At 47.7% G+C, this 16,720-nt stretch overlaps 1 protein-coding gene across 1 annotated transcript in view; it reads right to left on the reverse strand.

Moving 5' to 3' along the window:
* TDRD5 (tudor domain containing 5) overlaps positions 1-2,327 on the reverse strand; it is a 2,293,977-nt gene extending 2,291,650 nt beyond the window's left edge. The window contains exon 1 of the mRNA XM_069641474.1: positions 2,239-2,327. The gene's annotated coding sequence lies outside the window, so the exon portion shown is untranslated. The remainder of the gene's footprint in view (positions 1-2,238) is intronic.
* Between the last annotated feature and the right edge of the window lie 14,393 nt (positions 2,328-16,720).

A 16,720-nucleotide genomic window follows, 5' to 3' on the forward strand; every position in this document is an offset into this window, starting at 1 on the left:
GTGCTATTGTGGAGAGGAGATGGAATCTTTTTAAGAACGTCAGAGTTGTTATTCAGTGTTCAGGGAAATCCGGCCACCTGGTAAGGTCGACTTGGGGCAAGGTAATAAGCACGGCGCAGGGAATGCTTAAGGGCAGAGTTGGCAAATTGTTTTCGATCAGGTTCTCAGGAATTACCAGAATTTCGGCCAGAGGCCATGCATTCTGAAATGGTAGTCGTATAGATTACAGTGAAATGAGGACGCCAGCAAGTCTGGGCAGATAAGATGCATATCATCAGTAAAAAGGGAACTTGTTGTTTCTCTCCCTTCTCATATTGTTGAAGTATCCTTGGTAAAGCCATTTGCATCACGACTGAGTTAGAGGTCCCAGACTAGATGGAACTTGTAGTAAATTAGGATTGTTGTGCAAATATGCAACCATATGATGTCATGACCAACTACAGAAAGATCCCAATAAGGAGTGTGCTGTAAATATGAGATGATGCAAATGTATATCGTATGGGGATGGTGGTTAAATATATGTATCCAACAAAAGCGTAGAAACGGAAGGGGATTAGATTTCTTTGTAGAAGGTTGACCAATCATATTTGGGGTGGGGGATGACGTAACGAAATATTTGTGAGTGTGTTAACTGTTGCAAAATGTGAAGTCTTTGTGTGGTTCGAGAAGAATCGGGTTAGTTTGACTATACTGCGTCATCTAGCCCCTCTCGGCCATTTGTATAATAAACTTGCTTTACGGACAAACGTGCCCTCACTTCTTAAGATGTGGGCCCATTTTAAGTTACAGAGATCCGAGGTCCAGCCCCACACACGAGGGGGATGCCTGAATGACAAACTGCCTTGGACCTCACAGGGTTGGGGCGCACCCTGCAGATCCAGCAACACCTACGTATGCACGCTCTTCAGCACACACATTACATGGAGTCATCACTTGACTGCTGATGCCATCGGGCTGTTCTCATCCACTCCCTTGGGCTATTAGCAATTCATTGCCCACAAGCAGGGCATTAACTGGCTACAAAAGTAGCACAATTACAGCAGCTTCTATCATGTCTCTGACTGTGCGTTGCACACCAAGATCACGACTCTTCTGCCTTCAACTGTGCTGCTAGTTTGTAGGATATGGTCATTGGCCTCCCTGCTGTCTGTGCCTCCTCCCAAAAGCTTTATTTTCTAATTGAGGCATAAGCACGCCCCACACAATGTATTCCCATCTGCCCTTGGTGTTGTGACCAATGCAGTCGGATCAAGTCACTGTAGTCCACCAATTTGTGCATTCACTATAGTACAACGTGTTGTAGCATTTCTAGCTTTCTAGGGGGCATATATTGAACAATTTAAATCACAGAAGTTGAAATGTATACTGGATAGGTTTGTGGCAGAGAACTATGCTCATATGCCATATTCTAGTACCCAATCCTGGCAAGGTGAAGGCCGCCTTTCTTTCTCAGAGCCTTAACTTTATGTACATAAACACTGTTGATGGCAGGACTTCCTGTTTAACAAAACAAAGTACCTGCAAAGAAAATCCCGTTATTAAAACTACCATAGCATCAAACTACAAAGCAAGTACTTCACAATACGCATGATGGGTTTAAACAACACTGTCTGAGACGATGGTTAGTGAGCAAAGCACACGGTTGCAAAATTGATTAGGTACGGCACACACTTTAGGCTATCCCCATCCCAATTTTAGGCAGGCCCAAAATAAATAAATAAATAAATAAAAGGCCGCGCCCCACCGCCCCCCCGTCGGACCCTCCTCTAGCAGCACTGGTCCAACGTAAGTTTTTCCCCATAAGAAGCCTTCATGCAACACAGTCTAGCTACAATCGCCTGCCTACCATTTTCAGCCATCTTCACAATACGCCATGTCTCGGCTGTAAACTAAGACTCCCACACCTGTAATTCCGAACAATTTGCATCGGCCCTGCAAATGAACATTTCTTGATGTTTCGCAACAGCTAGTTGGGTTTAAGCAGCGCTGACGCTCATCTTTCCGTCAAAGCCTCAGGCATTCGCAATCAGAACTAGGTCTCACTCCCATTTGCCCTTTATTTCTCTGGTTCTGTTTGGCACTCGGAGTTTTAATAATGTGTACTCTAAGAACCTTTACGTTCCCTGCAAGGACATAACATTCTCCGTGAGACTCGTTCGGCGACCTCTTCAAAACACGGATTTTTAAGCTTCTGTAGAAGTACGGACACTTGACCGTTCTACAAACAAAGGTACTCACCCACTTTCAGACAAGGGCCAAGCTGCTTTTATCCACGCCCTTTTCCTTGCACAGTCACTGCTTGTCTCCGGATGTTGGGCTCCGCACTCTACGTTGTGCGTGGGCCGTGTCCACGCTGAGCAGGAGAGGAGCGGGTGTCGATGGGAGGGGCGGGGCCACACACCAGGCCAGGATAGAGATATGATATTTAGGCCTCTGCCAGTTTAATTTTAGTATTCGCGCGTGCTGGTCGGGTGCTATTTCCTCCATCAGCCCCAATACTTGAATGGAATAAAAATACCGTATAAGTGACTTGGCCGATTGCCAAAGATGCAAGGGCCTGGCTTAACAGGATAGGATTTTGTCTAGGGTGGTCAGACTTTCCAAACTAAAAAAACGAGATAAGCCAGAGATATAATTTGGACAAGGTCAAAAATATATATGAAGTATGTTAGCGGGCCTTGAAACATGTATATATGACAGGCTAGAATACCAGTACCCTAAGATAAACAAACAAGCATTGGCAAAGACACCAGCTTTGGCTTTTGTGTAAGCATTCAACAAATGCCAGGAACAGCTATTAAATGCCCATTGGTGGGGGTCTCTCTATGACCGTGATAGCGATGCCCGTGAGCTCCCAACCCCACAGACTCAGCCAGAGACGTCTATTCAGTTCGGGCTCCCCGGTCGCACTGTCGCGGCCGGGAACGCACCCTTTATTTATAATGCACGTGGCGGCGTGCAACGTCACGCCGCTGCGTGCGCTTCCCTTAAGGGGGCAGCACCACACTCCTCCTTTTTCATGAGGACAAACAAATGTGCAACAATAGTTCCAACAATAACAACAACACATCAACCAGTGCAAATAATCAAAACCTTCCACGGCAACCCTTTAATCACAGCTGCCCTGGATCCCCGTAACAACTACAAGCGACACATGGGCCATTCAGGATACTTGTCCCAGCAAGTAGTCGGCGAGGCGAGCGGCTTTCCCTCGCCCTGTCCTCAGGGTGTACCTCCCGCTGGCCTGCGGCACGGGCGATGCCTCTGGCGGTGATCCCCGTTAGGGAGAATTCTCATTCAATGGCTAATTTCCCTTACCTAGTGAGTCCCCCAGCAGCTTTGCTGGATCTCTGGAGTTTATTTTTTCCACTTGGTAAGAGTGTACCCCTTTCTTCCCACTCTTACCTGTGTTTTGCCATGTGTATTTCATCTGTTTTTGTGATTGTGGACTCTGGAGTACACCACTTCAGTAGCCCCCTTCTTGTGTGTGTTACACAGCACCTTCAGTGCAGTGACACAGGGTTGTCTGTTAGACTTCCCACCAACTCCATCCATTTCTGAGGCTGACTACTGCCCCCCAGAAAAGGGTAAAGTTGCCATTAACTTTACTTAGTCATTTAATCACAGATCCAGCACACCCCATCTTACATGGAGTACTGGAAAGGGTTAATCCTTGGCCCTTTTAATCTGTACCTCCTAGAGCATTGTTTCGCTCTTTTAACATTTAGACTTGGCAGGTGGCAGTGGTATCTACCCTAACTTTTCTACCGCGATTATACTATATAAACGTGGTATTGTTTTAGGCTATTATATTTGACTCGAATTTAAACCCGCTTGACCAAATACTTTTTCTGTTGGCTCCGGTCGGGTTTATTCGCCATTTCTTTTTGTTAAAGTCCTTCTTGTGTTTTACTTTGCGCGGCAAACCAGGGTTGCCTTCTTTGTTCACTGTCTTTTGGCGGGCTTCTGCCAGGAAGCCCTCCTCTAGGCGCCTGGGTGTCTAGGTGGGCTGAATGTGAGGGGGGTGTAGTCACCCGCTGCACAGGGTATCCTAGGAATCCCGAGTCGCACTTTGCCATGATTGGCTGAGGTGGTTGTTCAGGCCGGACAACCCCCCTGCTGCGTGATTGATAGCCATGCTGTGTGAATGGGGGATTTTCGCATAAAAGGCAGGTCTTGGGCTAGAAGTCAGAGTCGCCACTGGAACTACAAGGAACCGAAGAGAAGCGGATAAGAAGTCGACTGCTGCAACTATCCCGTCCCGGTGAAGCCCTGCTGCAGTCCTGAGCTATCTTCCCTTCGACGACCAGAGAAGATCCAGTCCGGAGTCTTCTTCCCTTGAGCTTGGTGGGGATAACCAGCTCATCTTCTACAGCCAGAGGATCCTCTTCGTGGTAGAAATCGCTGCACACTGCTGTAGTGGTCCGGATAGCCATCTGAAGAGCCTCTCCTGTTTTTAGGGAGCGCAACTTTTATTCGCTGTCGCTGCTGCGGCTTCATCCCTGTGTGGTGCAGACCCCTCCAGACGTCCTCCTTCGGATCGAAGCTCCAGGAACCGAGGGTCTGCAGGAAACTACCAGGAACAACTGCCGTGGCACGAGCTTCTTCCTTGAATAAGGTACTGTTTTCTGCCCGAGGAATCTGGGGTGAACCCCTGTTCTTCGCCTCCAAGGCTTGCCCTTGTCTTCCCTCCTTCTTATAACTTTTCCTTCCTCTGTTGACAATATCTAAGTACTCCTGGCTACGCTGAATCGTGAACTATCCGACTGTGTGATCCTCAACAACAGGAACCCGGTTCCACTTGACACTGGCTCCGGCCTATTGACTTTTTGAATTTCTATCTAAGAGTGTTCCCTGATTCTGTCTGCCTTGACAAAAGTATTGCCTATGATTTTTGCCTCCAACTCTCTCTGGGTATCTCAGGTGCTAAGTGTGTTTTTGCCCCGGTAACATTTCTTGCCGCGGATACGTGTTTCTTTAGTAAGACCGAACTGTCATTACTGTCAAAAAGTGATAGCAAGTGTATGTGACGATGTCTTTAAACGTGGTAAACTCACGTATACAGTATTACATGTTGAAAGTATAACCAGGAAGTCCTGTTTGTTTGCTCCATGTATGGACTTTCCTCTAATGACCTGGGTGTTATGTTTTGTTGCCTAGGAGACGGGCTCTCGCGGAGAAGAAGGGGAAAACGACGGTTATACATGGGCATATTGAAGAGGGACGGTGAAAAGAAGACGCTGTTGGCTTCAGACTGAGATTTTGATATCTCGATACCAAGTTGCGCCGTTGCGCAGTATATCGAGTTTATGTTGTTCCGTGAGTTTAAACATAGCGATCGTTGTCGCTGGGTTGGCTGAGAGAAGCGCCGCGCTGAAAAGAAGACGGCCGTATCCGGAAGGGAACAGCTGATCGAGTTTTGTTGTTCCGTGAGTTTAAACATAGCGATCGTTGTCGCTAGCTTGACTGGGAGAAGCGCCGCGCTGAAAAGAAGACGGCCGTATCCGGAAGGGAACAGCCGATCGAGTTTTATTGTGTCGTGAGTTTAAACATAGCGATCGTTGTCGCTGGTTTGGCTGGGAGAAGCCCCGCGCTGAAAAGAAGACGGCCGTGTCCAGAAGGGAACAGCTGATTGCGGACGTCGATGAGACAAGAAGCAGAAGACGCCGTTGTGCCGGAGAAGCCGCGCTGAACCACGGAAGACAGCCGTGTCCTGAAGGGAACATATGATCGTGGATGTCCTTGCAGAAAGATGCAGTAGGTGCCGTTGCACCGATAAACAAGTAAGACCAAGAAATCATACGTCGCTGTGTAGATAAACAGCCACATGAACAATTTCTTTATAGATATAATTATAAGGGGATGAAGAATGTGAGATGATGAATCCGAAATCCCTATGAGCAGGAGCTAAGTTGAGAGGAGAGTTTAAAGACGTGATTACATCTGCATATGAAACTAACTGCATAGTATAAAAGAAGCTCCATAGATTCTGTGCCTGAACAGGGACTACCAACATTAGCCTCAACAGGAATAAATCTATTCAGAAGTGTTAGAAGACAAGTGGTACAGAGTAAAGAAACAAACCTAGAAGGTTACCATGAGGAGAATATAAAAGACTAAACTGAGGAAGTCAAGGGAAAAGTCATGGACTAGAGCAGAGAAAGAGAGACATTTTGGTTAAACTGTATGGTCGAATGAAGGAAGTAACATCAGACCACAAAGCAGGGAGTCAATGTAAATTAACGACGTAGACCACGTACTTTGAGCCAGAAGAGATGCCAATCTAGATACCAAGTTTACAAGATCCAGCAGTAAAGACGTATCCTTTTTTTTAAAAAAATTTGCATCGGAAAGAAAGGAGGAAACTCTGTTATTAAAATTATTTGGGTTCTCGTTGAATTCCATATAAACTAATTGTTGTCTCAGACTTTTATTTATACCATATTAAAGATAGGGCCATCACAGTTGGTGTCAGAAGTGGGATAGAGAGAGAACGCAATGGAGGAACTTATCAAGACCCTAAGTGAGGGCCAACAACTGTTACAGCAGGCCTTGCAAATGCAGAATCAACAAGCCCAAGCAGACAGACTAGCTTTTCAGCAAGCATTACAAATGCAACAAGCCCAATTATTAGAAGTTACTAATACCAGGAACAACCCTCAAGTACCTACATCTGTCTTGCAAAAATACGCGACTGGGGAAGATCCAGCCCATTTTTTTGTAAACTTCGAAAGGGTAGCTAGAAACGCCCAGTGGCCAGCCGAGAGATGGTGCCATTACATTGCACCATTAATGACCGGGGAAATGCAGTCAGCATATCAGGCCGCAAATCCAACGGGAGATACCCTATACGGAGATATGAAGAAAGTGGTCCTGGAACGGATGGGACATGATGAAGAGATGTACCGAATCAAGTTTAGAGAAGTCAAATTGACTGGAGAGGAAACCCCCAGACAGTTGTTTTATAGGGTAAAGGAACTGGCGGAAAAATGGTTACAACCTAGTCTGACCACTACAAATGAAATAACAGAAAAAGTGATATTGGAGCAGTTCATTGAGGCCCTTCCCGGTCCGGTGCAGAGATGGGTCAAACAACATCATCGACTGTCGGTACAGGAAGCGGTAGATGTGGCCTCCGCTTATCAGAAAGCAGGCCAGGGACCGGTGATATCCTATCCCACAGCGCCTAAAGCACATACAAATAATAATAAAGCTGGGCCTCAACCAAGATGGCCCCACTCCATGCTGAGGAAGCCAGAAGAGGAAGTACTACGGTCCAGACCCAACAGTGAGGGTCCCATAAATTATCGGTCTTCCACTTCAACCGGACGAGGACCTCAATGTTTTGACTGCGGAGACTGGGGCCACCTTGCCAGATTTTGCCCAAAGAAACCAAAAACGGAACCAATGGATGTGGGGGTCTTCGACTCCATTAAAGAAAGTGAATACGTTGAACAAGCGCCTGGAAGGCAGCCACAATACCTATATACGTGTGAGGCTGAGGTGGATGGAAAACCTACAACTGCTCTAGTTGACTCGGGAAGCCTTCAGACTGCCGTGACGTCAGAATTGGTAGGTGAAAATTATAATTCCTCAGGGGAGATCCCCGTTCGCTGTGTACATGGGGATGTAAAGGCTTATCCATCAAAGCACATACAGATCAAATTGGGAGGGGAGGAATTGGGAGTGAAGGCAGCCGTACTACCCTCTTTACCAAAACCCTTATTAGTTGGCTCCGACATACCGGAATTTCCTAAGATAATACATGCAATTGAGAAGAGCTGGTGGGAAAAGGCCCCTTTCAGTGGAGAAGAAATCTACAACCCCTCCTGTAAGCAACATAAAAGCAAGAAATTGAAGAGAATTCAAAAAAAGGAATGGAAGGTTAAGAATATACTTCCATTAGCAGTTGATTGGAGGTTGGAAGAGGATGGCGATAGTTTTAGGTCCGCTCAAGCGTTGGATCCATTACTTCAGTATGCTCGAGAGCGAGCATCAGAAGATCATACGGGGCAAGGTCCACGTTTCATAAGAGAGAAGGGGTTGTTATATAGAGTGAGTAAGTCCAGGAGTGGAGATGAGCTGAAGCAGCTTCTGGTCCCAAGAAAATATTATCAAACAGTTCTAGAAGTAGCTCACTTACAAGTTGGGGAAGGACATCTCGGAACGGAAAAGACTACTAGAAAAATTTTGGATAGATTCTACTGGCCAGGTGTATACCAACAAGTGGTTAGGTTTTGTCAATCCTGCGAAGACTGCCAGAAGAAAAATAGAGCTAATATAAAGAAAGCACCGTTGCAACCTATGCCACTTGTTCTAGAGCCTTTCAGTCGGATTGGACTTGATATTGTCGGGCCGATAGACCCCACGAGAAGAGGTCATAAATACATCCTCGTTGTGGTAGACTATGCCACTCGATACCCAGAAGCTTTTCCCTTAAAAGCCACCAATACCCAACAGATATGTGATGTATTGATTCCCTTTATTGGACGAGTGGGGATTCCAAGAGAAATTGTCACAGACCGAGGGTCGAACTTCATGTCTAATATCTTGAAGCAAGTCTGTGATATACTAAAAATTGAACATCTAAAAACAGCTGTCTACCATCCCCAAACTGATGGGTTAGTTGAACGCTACAACCAAACTATTAAACAGATGCTAAGGAAGACAACTTCACCAGGAAGTGGAGACTGGGACAGAATGTTACCATGGATATTAATGACTCTGAGAAACACACCCCAGTCATCAACAGGGTTCTCACCTTTCGAATTACTGTTCGGAAGATCAGTAAGAACTTTATTAGATGTTCTGAAAGAAAATTGGGAAGAACAACCAGATCAGGAGTTGACTTTAACAGAATACGCATCCCAGTTACAAGATCGAATCGAGAAGCTACAAGCTATAGCTAGAAATAACCTTCTTCAAGCTCAAGTGAAACAAGAGAACTATTATAACCAAAAGGCCCAATTACGTACGTTCAAAACAGGGGATCAAGTACTAGTGCTGATGCCCACCTCAGACAATAAGATGTTGGCCAGATGGAAAGGACCTTTTGAAATTCAAGAAGTACTGGGGCCTTTAACGTATAAGGTGAAGCAGCCAGGTAGTAGACTGTCTTGTCAAACATATCATGTGAATTTACTGAAAAAATGGATACCTCCAGTACAAACCGTGGCTATGATTACGAGTGAAGTACCACCAGAAGAAAACTTTCCACAGATTAAGGAGAGGTTAGGGGTGGAAAGCTTAAACATTAACACGGAATTGTCTATCCTACAAAAATCTGATCTATCTTCCCTCTTACAAGAGTTCACGGAAATATTCTCATCACTACCAGGAAGAACCAATCTGACTTGCCATCGTATAGATACTAAACCTGGATCTATAATAAGACTCCGACCGTATCGAATACCTGAATCAAAAATAAAAGCAATTAACCAGGAAGTACAGGAAATGTTAGATTTGGGTATCATAGAGCCATCACATAGTGACTGGAGTTCACCGGTAGTCTTGGTACCAAAGCCAGATGGCAGTGTCAGGTTCTGCATGGACTTCCGGAAACTAAACGAAATTTCTAAATTTGATGCGTATCCCATGCCACGTATAGAAGATTTATTGAATAATCTAGGGAAAGCAAAATTCTTAACCACCATTGATCTAACCAAAGGATATTGGCAGATACCGTTATCACCGACCGACAAGGAGAAGACAGCCTTTGCAACACCTACCGGCCTATTCCAGTTTACGGTGTTACCCTTTGGCTTACATGGGGCACCTGCAACATTTCAAAGGTTGATGAATTACCTCATAAAAGGTCATGAAAATTATGTTGGGGCATATCTTGATGACATCATTATCTATAGTCACTCCTGGCAAGAACATCTAGTTCATCTGAGGAATATACTTTCGACTTTGAGACGGGCTGGATTACACATAAACCCTAAGAAGACCCATGTAGCAACATTCCATACTAAATATTTGGGATACTATGTGGGTCAGGGAATGATTAAACCCCAAGAGGAAAAAGTGAAGGCTATAAAGCAGTTGAAGTTCCCCGAGACGCCAAAACAAGTACAAGCCTTTCTAGGATTTGTGGGGTATTACAGACGGTTTATCCCGCATTTTTCGACGTTAGCCACTCCTCTAACGGATCTGTTGAAGAAGAGCACTGTACATAAGAAGATTTGGGAAACAGTTGAAGCCCGAAGAGCCTTTAATCTTCTAAAAGAAGCCCTCACCAGAAGAGCTGTATTGCAATGTCCAGACTTTAAATCTCCATTTCTTCTTCAGACTGATGCTTCAGGAACGGGACTCGGAGCAGTGCTTCTGCAGAATCAAGGCGAAGGGGAAAGACCTATACTGTTCATCAGTAGGAAATTGTTACCACATGAGTTAACTTACCCGACCATAGAGAAGGAGTGTCTGGCCGTCAAGTGGGCTATTGATGCACTTAGATACTACCTGCTGGGTCGAGAGTTTACTCTAATTACGGATCACGCTCCCTTGGTCTGGTTAGCCCGAAATAAAGACTCAAACCAGAGGGTTCTCCGGTGGTTTCTTTCCCTCCAGCCCTTCTCCTTTAACACTGTTCATAAACCTGGAAAGCTGCTGTCACAAGCTGATTATTTGTCCAGAGCAGAAACCCTTCCCGAACGTAAGGGTTTAGTAGAGGGGGTGTGACGATGTCTTTAAACGTGGTAAACTCACGTATACAGTATTACATGTTGAAAGTATAACCAGGAAGTCCTGTTTGTTTGCTCCATGTATGGACTTTCCTCTAATGACCTGGGTGTTATGTTTTGTTGCCTAGGAGACGGGCTCTCGCGGAGAAGAAGGGGAAAACGACGGTTATACATGGGCATATTGAAGAGGGACGGTGAAAAGAAGACGCTGTTGGCTTCAGACTGAGATTTTGATATCTCGATACCAAGTTGCGCCGTTGCGCAGTATATCGAGTTTATGTTGTTCCGTGAGTCTAAACATAGCGATCGTTGTCGCTGGGTTGACTGAGAGAAGCGCCGCGCTGAAAAGAAGACGGCCGTATCCGGAAGGGAACAGCTGATCGAGTTTTGTTGTTCCGTGAGTTTAAACATAGCGATCGTTGTCGCTAGCTTGACTGGGAGAAGCGCCGCGCTGAAAAGAAGACGGCCGTATCCGGAAGGGAACAGCCGATCGAGTTTTATTGTGTCGTGAGTTTAAACATAGCGATCGTTGTCGCTGGTTTGGCTGGGAGAAGCCCCGCGCTGAAAAGAAGATGGCCGTGTCCAGAAGGGAACAGCTGATCGCGGACGTCGATGAGACAAGAAGCAGAAGACGCCGTTGTGCCGGAGAAGCCGCGCTGAACCACGGAAGACAGCCGTGTCCTGAAGGGAACATATGATCGTGGATGTCCTTGCAGAAAGATACAGTAGGTGCCGTTGCACCGATAAACAAGTAAGACCAAGAAATCATACGTCGCTGTGTAGATAAACAGCCACATGAACAATTTCTTTATAGATATAATTATAAGGGGATGAAGAATGTGAGATGATGAATCCGAAATCCCTATGAGCAGGAGCTAAGTTGAGAGGAGAGTTTAAAGACGTGATTACATCTGCATATGAAACTAACTGCATAGTATAAAAGAAGCTCCATAGATTCTGTGCCTGAACAGGGACTACCAACATTAGCCTCAACAGGAATAAATCTATTCAGAAGTGTTAGAAGACAAGTGGTACAGAGTAAAGAAACAAACCTAGAAGGTTACCATGAGGAGAATATAAAAGACTAAACTGAGGAAGTCAAGGGAAAAGTCATGGACTAGAGCAGAGAAAGAGAGACATTTTGGTTAAACTGTATGGTCGAATGAAGGAAGTAACATCAGACCACAAAGCAGGGAGTCAATGTAAATTAACGACGTAGACCACGTACTTTGAGCCAGAAGAGATGCCAATCTAGATACCAAGTTTACAAGATCCAGCAGTAAAGACGTATCCTTTTTTTTTTTTTAATTTGCATCGGAAAGAAAGGAGGAAACTCTGTTATTAAAATTATTTGGGTTCTCGGTAACGTCTTTTGTTTTATAACACCGGTCCGCTAAAGCACAGGGTACTTACCTTGAAGTATACCGTACAAAGTGAATTGGTTAGTTGTAGTGTATTTTACGTGTGGTTTTTGAATTAATAGAAGTGTCTTGTTTATAACAAATGGTTTAAAAATAAATGTACTTATATTTTTCTACCTGATACCTTGAGTCAGTGTTTGCTTGAGTCACAGTAATTGTGGTCCCTTTGTGTAATCTCTGCTACTGCTCATATACTCTTGAGATAAGCCTGGCTGTTCTGCTACTGCTACAACTTTAACATAGTAGTACAGGCTTGTACCAAAGGTAAAACGTGTATTGCCACCTGTAGTCTTAATTGTGTGTAGTGGTCCCTAAGGGCACTGCACAGGATTCTGCCTAACAATCACTCCGCTGGAGATGAAGGGAGGGGGCCAGCACCTCCACCCTTGTCGGGTACTTCCATAATGTCCTGTTCTTGTGGTCGATCAGTTCTTGTGTCTCCTAGTCTCTTAAAGAAACTCACGTTCCTGGTGATTGACGATCTCCCGTCCGATGCCATCACCATGGACCCCTTGACGGCCACCACATCCAGTGGTTCCGGTTCATACCGGAGGGACAGCTTCCCATGGGGGTGCCTATTTCGTATCAGCACCTCATCCCCAGGTTTGAGGCGTTGCGGGCGGAGCACCCGCCTCGCGTTCTCCTGCTCCGTCCGCAGCGTGCGATCAAACTCCACCTGCTGGTCATCGATCACCCCGGGCTCCTTCTCACCAAACTCCGGTAGCAGCCCTCAGGGGCACCGTTTGAAGAGGGCCTCGGCCAGGGCCACCCCCGTCGATGCGTGGGGGGTGGTGCGGGAAACACTAAAAACCAGATAAAGCGCTCTTTGCAGACATCGTCCTTGGCCCTGCGCTATCCGGAATGTCTTATTCAGAGTTCTCATCAGTCTTTCCGCCTCACTGTTGGCTCTTGGCCAGAGCGGGGTGATCTTCCGGTGTTGGACCCCATACCCGTCCATCAGTTCTGCGAAGCGCTCACTCTGGAAAGGCACCCCGTTGTCCAAGCACAGGGTGTGAGGAAAACCATGAGTTCCGAAGACCTTCTCGAGGGCAACCACTACATGTTCAAACGCCACTGAGTCCACAAACTCCACCTCCGGGTAGCGTGAGTACTCGTCCACCACCACCAGGAAGTGTGTGCCTAGTATGGTGGACCCGAAGTCCGCATGCACCACCTCCCAGGGCTGCGTCCCTCTGGGCATGGTCTCAATGGCCGGCTCTCGTTGTGCGGGGGACGCCACCTGGCACCAGACACTTACAGCCACATGTTCATCGACCCTCCGTTCCAACTCCGGGAACCACACCTTGAGGCGTAGTCGGGCCTTGGTCTTCGCAGCCCTTTGGTGTCCCTGGTGGGCCAGACTTATTACCTCCTGGATCTTGGCCTGGGGCACGACGATCCGGTCACCCCTCAACAGGAGGCCCGTGGCTGAGAATGATAGTTCCTCCCTCACCTTCCACAGTTGTTCAAGCACTACCTTGGCTTCTTGGGTGCGTCCGGCCAGTGATTCAAGCATGGTTCTCCTTGATCCTTGCTGCATCGCAGTCTTCAGGATGTGAAAACACTCATCCCGGGCCGCCGCTGCCTGCAGGTCCTCTAGGGGCATGGCATTCGGGGTGGCCGCTTCCACCACCATCTGCACGTGGTCATCGCCTCCTCGGCACATGCATCCAGTGCTTCTTCGCTGCCCTTACAATGCCCAGGGCCTCTGCTGCGGCGCAGCTCAGTAGTGTGTTCGTGCTCACCGGTGTCACATAGAATCTCGCCGTGATTTTCGAACAAGCATGTTCCACTTTTGCCACAAATGCGCCATCCAATGGGATCGATTCCGACCCTCCAAAGGTGAAGATGTGGGCTCTCGGGCTGACCAGTTTCGGTGGTGTGTCCATCTCATCGTAGTGTCCACGGGCCATCACATAGAAAGACGCCCTCGTGTCCACTAGCACCTGGACAGGTGACTTGTTCACCGCCACCACACACCTTGGTTGCCGTCTGTTTTTTGACTTCAGAGCCCCACACTTGACACGAAGAAGATGTTCTCCTCCTCTTCTTCCTCTTCTTCTTCCAATTGGGCGCCTTCCTCCCCTTGGTCGACCTGTGCCAATTTAGGTGGGCGGAATTGACGCAGGAACCCAGATCGGACTGGGCCCCTGGGTACCATTACGGGCAGGGACGCCTTGCACACATGTGCATAGTGGTCAGCAAGGCCGCACCGCCCACTGTTTCTTCCTGCCGCTGGACACTCGGCGGGTGATTCTCCAGCTCTCCCGCCCCTGTCACGGACACTGGTACCTGGCCTCCTGGCACCTCTGCCACCACGCCCCACCGCACATACCTCTTCAGTCTTCACTGGGCGTGTTCCTGCTTCCATCTTGGACGCCCTTGCCTCTGAAACTTCATGGCAGCGTCCCAGTTCAAGGATGAAAGAAAGGGTGGTGCCCGGTTCCCTCAGTATCTGTCGCCATAGTTTTCCCCGACGAGCAGGCCTGTATCAGGAGTGTCCTAATCATGTCATCCGGGTCACCCCACGCACACGCCACGGAGAGGCGTTTGAGACGACCATAAAAATTGGCCAAAGTCTTGTCTTCCTTCTGACGGGCCGACAGCATGACAAACCTCTCAAAATCTGTGTTTGCCAGTGGTAAGAAATTATTGCGAAGGGCTGTTTTGGCGGCTCCATAAGAGGCATCAGTGGTCTGAAGTGATTCAAAGATCTCCTGCACTGCAGGCCCTGCAGCATACAGCAGTGTTGCCAGCTTACTGTCATTATTCGTCTCCATGGTGGCCCTGAAATACATGTCCAAACGGTCCGCCCACTGTTTCCATCTGGGCCCCATTTCAATGGGGGGCCTGAGACATCAAACTCTGGGATTGGCTGGAGCTCCGCAGGGGCCCGCATTTGTGCCATGACTTGGGGCACCGGCTGAACAACTGGTTGTACCAGAGGTTGAGGCTGGGCTTGAGGTTGCTGTTGGTCTGCAGGCTGCCCACCGTCCTGGCCGCCAGGCGCACTCATGGCTTAAAGCGCACAGGCACCCCCAAAATGAAATGGGGGCCGCAACTCACCCAGCCAGCACAGGCCTCAGGGGCCGTGGAGTGCACCATTCCAGACACACAAACAAGGTCAATTGTCCAGACCTGATGATGATGATGATGAGGATGGGCAGCAGATGTTGCAGGCCACAGAGGTTGCCAGTCCAAAAATGTGCTTTAAACACAGCAGCTGGGCATGATGATGAAGATGACAATGAAGATGAAGATCCTCAGCTGCAGGATGGCGTGGAGGTTACACAATTCAGCATAGGTGTTCCAAAAATTGAGCAAGGGAGGTGTAGGGGTTAAGCAGGCCTCAGCATCCTTCCCCCAGCTCCTCGTCTTCACTCGTTGTAACTCACCCAAAAATCCCCAAAAATCTGGGCATGTGTGGGCAGATAGCAGATATAGCTGCCCGCTATCATGTTTTCCAAAAATGAGGCATGGATGCCCCACACGGGCCCTACCGGAGGACTGTGAGTATCCTCTGCCAGTATTCCAAAATGGCCGCCTGCTGCGTGGCATCTAACAGGCCCGCGGCATGGAACGAGCGAGTGCAGTCATCCGCTCCGTTCCAAAAAGGATTGTGAAGTTCACCGACGGGCCGGGCAATGTACAGACCTCGTTGCCACTGTTGGGTGTCTCTCTATGACCCTGATAGCGATGCCCGTGAGCCCCCAACCCCACAGACTCAGCCGGAGACGTCTTTTCAGTTCGGGCTCCCCGGTCGCACTGTCGCAGCCGGGAACGCCCCCTTCATTTATAATGCATGAGGTGGCATGCAACATCACGTCGCCGCGTGCGCCTCCCAAGCTGTCAGACACAGGAAGCGCACACACAGGCGCACAGTGCAACAGCAGCATACACATAGCCAGCCCGAAGTACGCGAGCCCCATGTATGCAGTGATGTACAGGACCTCCAGCACTAATAGTAATGCTGACACAAATGCAAATACTATTAATACCAGTGAAACTGTTACTACCCATGCTATCTCAATAATAATGCCTCGCTACTACTAGTAGGCGATGCATAGTTATAATAACTAATGGCTACTACCAGTACGACTTATACCAGGAAATTAAGTGTCTGTGTCCATGGCGGCTTTGCACACACACCGGCCCTAGCAGTGACTCACCGGTGCATCAGCATTCTAACCCTGGGCTCCGGGGAGCTCCACTTTACAATTAAGATACTTGGCCTTGCTTTTCCTTAATCCCTTTCAATGGGATTGGTTGATTATACGTTGTCCTAAAAGACATACAATACAAATAAAATACTTATTGTTGGATGGTGAAAGAAAATGGCTTCTGCGAGTAAACACACAGAATGGAGAACCACCCACATCATACTGACATCACTCACTGCACAGCCAATCAGGTGCTGCTTACATCAAAAACACTTGACCAGGGGGCGCTGTTGCGCACATAGCCGAATGCAGCTGCATCTGTGAGCTCCGGTGGTGAGCCCCGGTCCTTGGCGAAATACTCGCCGAAAATGTCCCGGTTTTTGGTCAAACCACACACGCAGGCGTGTGAAGGTCCTGTGCACGCTGACTCCAAAAATTGTAAAGATTGGTTTGGTAG

The sequence above is a fragment of the Ambystoma mexicanum genome, chromosome 1q, assembly GCF_040938575.1.
Source record: "Ambystoma mexicanum isolate Mex_15411 chromosome 1q, UKY_AmexF1_1, whole genome shotgun sequence".
Taxonomy (NCBI): Eukaryota; Metazoa; Chordata; class Amphibia; order Caudata; family Ambystomatidae; genus Ambystoma; species Ambystoma mexicanum.